The sequence below is a fragment of the Lolium rigidum genome, chromosome 6 (assembly GCF_022539505.1).
Source record: "Lolium rigidum isolate FL_2022 chromosome 6, APGP_CSIRO_Lrig_0.1, whole genome shotgun sequence".
In the NCBI taxonomy this organism is placed as follows: Eukaryota; Viridiplantae; Streptophyta; class Magnoliopsida; order Poales; family Poaceae; genus Lolium; species Lolium rigidum.
The window spans coordinates 226,431,494-226,437,470 of record NC_061513.1 but is presented as its reverse complement, the minus strand read 5'-3'; positions in this window follow the sequence as shown (position 1 = coordinate 226,437,470).

Genomic DNA, 5,977 nt, shown 5'->3' with positions numbered 1-5,977 from the left:
ACTGCCCGCGCACGCCGACGGTCTGTGTTCGCCTGTTCGGCCGACCGTGCTTCTCGGCTCTGCATGGGACTGATCGACGTAGCCCGCGCTCAGGCCCTGCCCCCGACCGGTTCGTCACCACGACCACCTCTGCCGCCCGCCGAGATCCCCTGTTCGCCACCGAGATTGACAAGTCTTCAAGGCAGCCAATGTCGGGGCACCCATCGACACGCACGAAGGGAACCCCTCCGCCCCTTCTTAATCGGCGCTGCCGCTGACCCTCCCGACGGAGGCCCGGCCGCAGGTCTGAATGTCTGATGCACCCTACTTCTTCTCTAGCCGTCTCGCGTTCGGGAGAGGAAACAAACCCGATTCTATTGTTTGGAACACGTAGCCTCGCGCCCTCGCCTGACGCTTGTATCCTATGTTTATACCCCGTGACGCCGAGTATTTTTAGTACGGGCGGCCGGCTTAGTTCGAGTAGGACACCGTTTACTCCCAGCGATGCAGTACGACAGGGAGGAAGGAGCGTTCGGCAAGAACTCTATGAACTCTACCGATTCCAACTACCACAACGGGTGGCGACCGAATTTAACTTACCGGTGGTAATATCTGTAATTCTCATTGATTTTCAGGGGTAGTTTTAAGTTGAACGAAAAAATCACATATTTTGTTTATTAGTAGTACAAATGCCCGTGCGTTGACATTGTCAATATAGTACACATAAAAATATCACATAAAATAAAGCACATGGTAAGATTCAGAACAATTATCTATGAGGAAAAAATAATATACTACAATCTAGTTCCAAATCACGATATCCCGAGTTAATGATAATCAATTTAAATAATTGATTTGTAAACGCCATGCTGTCTCCTGAATCTAATTTGAAAGCACGAAATTTGAAGTTAATGATTATAAGTTTTCAATAGCGGATTCTCATTGACGTCTCCACTGCTTAAAGTGTTGTGTGCTTCCTTATTTCCACTGCATGCACCGTAAATCATCATGTGTGGCGCCTCTTTTGTTTTCGAAACACAGTACGAACGTAGACTCTCACATATACGTACATACACTCACCCCTATGAATCCATGCACGCATATCCTACCCCTACGAGCACCTCCGAGAGACTGCGTCCAAGAAATTTCATCCAACGGATCTTGAGATTGACGAAGTCACCACATGCGCCTCGCTGTCGACAGGAACGTCGCCTCCCACTGAAGAATATTCCGCCTTTAACGAGACACCAAAGTATCTGAAGTTTGAACTCTGATGGACTGGAAGATAAACGCACACACATACACTCTACCCCTATTTGCGCTCTCTTCCTCCCAACTTCCTTATCCAGAAGTGATGTTTGTTTCGCTTTCATTGTAGGATGAGTCGTGACATCATTAGCGGCGCTGGATGTATTCCCCTGCATTCACATGAAAACCAAAGATTTTGACAAAAAAAAATACTCTAGTAAATATGGCCCCTAGCACATACAACAACCGCCAAGTAAGAGTAAAATGCATGAGACATTATTGAACTTGTGCGTACAAGTCAGTTTAGTCACTGTATTCAGAAAAGCTCAATTTACGGTCATCAAAAACGCACTCAGGTTCACATACCATAACCACAGATGGTCCAGCTACGTATTTGGTGATGTGGCTGCATGGGACCCTTATGGTAGTGGCAGAACTATCCCAACCGGCTATGGTTTTTACAGGAAACCACTAAAGATCTCTTGTTTCCGAAGAACACCCAACCTGTTGAGAAGCATTGGCTCCCTTCGTTCTTGCCTCAAGTCCCAAATCCGGCAACGCCACTGTAGGATTAGGACACGCCGGAGCGCCCCTGCCTAACCACACCAGAACGGTTAATGACAGGAAGGGTGCATATTTTGGCAGCCACAAAGGAGTGAGACAAGGGGACCCTTTTGCACCTTTTCTTTTCAATATGGCAGCCAACAGTCTTGAAAAAATGATTTCAGTTGCCCAGCAGAATGGGTTGTTGACAGGTCTTGCAGACAATATTATCCAGCATGGTGTTGCCATGCTCCAGTATGCAGATGACACTATTCTTTTGATACAAGATGATGTGGAACAGGCCAGAAATCTGAAACTTCTCTTATACCTCTTTGAAGCAATGTCTGGTTTAAAAATTAATTTCGATAAGAGTGAGATTATGCTGATTATGCCAGATGACAGTAAAATGCAGTGCTACTCTGAACTTTTCAATTGTCAGAGTGGAAATTGGCCTATAAAGTATCTGGGTACCCCCATTTCAGCTAGAAGGCCTACTGTTGCTGAAATGAATTTCCTAGGTGAAGCAACTAAGAAAAAGATGTGTGGCTGGGTTGGTAACAATATGTCCATTGGAGGGAGATTGATTAAAATATCTGATTGCCTCTCTAGCATTGGAGTATACCAGATGTCTATGAGGCTCCTCCACAAAACTACCATTGAAGAGATGGATAAGACAATCAGAACTTTCTTCTGGGCATGCAGTGCTGATAAGAAAAAATACCACTTTGACAAAGTGGAGATGGATTTGTAAGCCAAGAAAAAAAGGTGGCCTGGGTCTGAAAGATCTAACTAAATTCAATATCAGCCTGATGTGTAAGTGGTGGTGGAAACTAGAATCAGGAACTGGTCCTTGGCAGGATTTTATGAATAGAAAGTATGTGAAAGATACAGGTGTTTTCTATTCAAGAAGATGTATAGGAGATTCACCCCTGTGGGCTGATATGATGAAAATCAAATCCACTTATCTTAGTGGAAGAAGAATCAAGGTGGGGAATGGAAAGTTAACAAGCTTTTGGCATGATGCATGGTGCAGCTCCCAACCTTTGAGAGATATGTTCCCAGACATTTTTAGTATCTGCAATGAACAGAATGTGACAGTTGCAGAATCATCTGCTCTTGGGTGGAATCTGTCCTTTAGAAGATTTTTAACACCTGATTTAGATCACCAGGTGCATGGTCTGCTGCACATTGTGAGACAGACTGTTTTATCTCATGAAAGAGACAAACCATGTTGGAAATGGACAAAAAGTGGAAATTTTACTGTTAAGTCCATGTACAATCATCTCTGCAGGAATTCAATGGACAGATCCTTCAAACACCTTTGGAAAAGTAGAATTCCACTGAAGACAAAAATTTGGCTCTGGTTGATTTGGCACAATGCTATTGCAACAAAAGATAATCTGTTGAAGAGGAATTGGGTGGGAAGTGCCTCCTGTCAGTTCTGCGAGGAAAATGAATCTATTTCTCATCTGTTCTTTGAGTGTGTCGCAGCAAAATTCGTTTGGAGCTTTGTTGCAACAGCTTTGGGAGCTGCTAATAGACCTGGGAGCTTTACACAATTCTTCTGGTGTCTTCCCAGAGTAATCCCAGCTAGTAGAAACGTGCAAATTGCTGGTCTTGCTGCCATTTGCTGGGCTATATGGAAATTAAGAAATAGATCTTGCTTTGAGCATAAACTCATCAAAAATCCAAGTGAATTGATTAGCTTTGCTACTGTGTTCATGAATTACTGGGCAGGTCTTCACAGCTCTCCGGACGCCGATAACATCAGGGCGGGCGCTGCCAATCTTCTTCAGCTTGCTACGAGTGTGCCTGCTGCATCGACGGAGGGACGCCCAGGAAGAACTCTTCGCATTGCAGACGCCACGATGGAGGACCTTGCTGAGGATCAGATGGAGATGGATGAATGATGTTGGTTCCCCGCTGCTGATGTTGTTTTGCTGATTAAGTTGCCACTTCCCTGCATGGGTGCTTTTTGGGCAAGTTCTTGCTGGTCCTGGTGAATGGCCTGCTTTACAAACTGTTGGTGCTGTTATTTTACCTCTTTTTGTAATAATAAGTCTGTAGCTTCTAAAACGTTAGCATTAGGCGGCGTCCCCCCCTCCTTCCTCCCGTGCGCGGTATAACACTAAGTTGTATGCCTGTGTGCTGCTTTTCGTTATCTGCGAAAAGGTAATGAAAATCGATCCCATGTTGGGTCGCTTGGAAAAAAAACCACACCAGCACGGCCTCGCCTCCCCGTCCCGTGTTCCACTCTCGACGTAGCAGCCCATGCTCGTCTAGCCGGAGGAGTCACGAGAGCACCGATGCAACACCATGGTCGACGACAGAGATGGACAGAGCAGGAACACGTGTCGAAGGAACCCATAGGTGCCGATCTGGCGATTACGGGCACCACACCTTATTTCGTCGGCATGGAAGACCAATCCGAGCAAGGCGGACTTCTAGGTAGCCTGTCTAGGCTTGCCGGGGCCGAGACCGGCGCCACACGTCAGCGGTGGAGGGTGGCCCATATTGAAGACCGGGCCAGCAAGCTTATTGTACAGTAATTGTCCACATATGGGCCAAATGATGTGCTACATATAGCCTGAAATTTCGTGGGAAGACCGGGCCAGGGCCCAGTATGGCCCATGAGAGGCGCTGCAACTGCACACCTTGCAGTGAAGGCGTGACGCATGGCGGAGGAAGCCACGTCGGCAGGTGCGACTTCTACATTGGTTGGCACGTCGGCTTATGAAGACTGAGGAGGAGCATCAACAACAACATTGAGAGGGGGACACAGCACTGCGAGGAAGGTCGGGAAGGGCCGAGTCGCGCATCGAAGGCCGCCGCTGCACGGGCTGGGACCTATCTATTTGCCTCACGGGCACCACATCAACGAGCTCCTACTGGGCGAGGGCGTACTTGGCCTTGGCCACCGACGACGTCACGTTCGTCGGACATAAGGGCATCTCCAGCGGGTTGACCCAAACCGGCGATCCAAACGGTCCATTTCTATCCGTTTTTGTTGGCCCACGAACAGGATGCGCCGTGCTGTCCGGCACGCCGGCTGTGCGTACTGCGGAGGTGGCGGCGCGTACTGCGGTGGGGTCGGTGGCGGAGGAAGTCGAACATCCTGGTCGTCCCACGCTACATGTGGTGGCGCGTGCGGCGGCAGCGGTGGTACGTACCGCCTGTTGCGGCCTGGTTGGTGCTGATGAGGTGGTTGCGCGGCTGCCGCCGGCGCCTGCGGGGCGGAGAACATGTGCGTCTGCGGCGGCGGAGGGACCGCGCGGCGCCGCGCAGGGTTTCTCCGAGGCGGGGAATCCTAGCAACGCCGCCGGTCTAACGACGAGCCGGCCTGGTGGTCGTTGGTGGTCTTCTTTAGCCACTTCAGCATCTTTATCGTGCGTGCGCGCATATGTGGCAATGGCGGCGGTGGTTGGAGTGTGGAGCAGATGTGAGCGAGGCCGTGGTTATATAACGCTGGCCATCAATGCCGAGCGCGGCCGCGTGGCTTCCAGGGCCATCGGCTTCAATGTCGGCGCAGGAGTCCAGCGACGGGCACAGACTTCAGCGGCAGGCGTAGCGGTCAGGGCCGGCCTTGATGGCAAACAGTGCTTCTGCCTTTGAGTCGCTTTCAGGTGGGTCCGCGGCACGCGTGCCAAGACACGCTCGTTGTCCGCGAATTATCCGGCCCGACGCATCGATTTCCCAAATTTAAGGCACGAATGCATCGACAAACGGGTCGGTTCGTTTGTGTTGCTCCGCTGGAGGCGTGCGCGGGCTATCCGCCAGTCCGCGCGGACTGAAATGGTCGGTCTATGTCGAGGGCATGGGAGTGCGGACACTCCCGCTAAAGATGCTTACGCGGGAGAACACGGGAGGGCGAACGGAAAATTCTCAGTGATGCAGGGAACGAGCGAGGGAGCTAGTGTTGCAGGGGCCGTGGAGGGTGCTTGTGGTCCGTAGAAGGCGGGGATGAGCGCCGCCGGTGGTGCCAGGAGGTTGGGGATGGGGAGCACTTTCACCCCGTGACGATGGCCTCTGGCCGCAAGAACTAGCTGAGTCGTGGTCTCATGGAAGAATACTGCTCCTTGTCTTCTGCTTCCGCGAGCGTTTGCGGCAGCGCCTGAAGCAGCTGAGATCGGCAGAGCAATTTGGAGAGCGGCGTCACAATCAACCCATCCGGAGGACAGTGGTCAATTAATTTAGAGGTCGTTTGGTA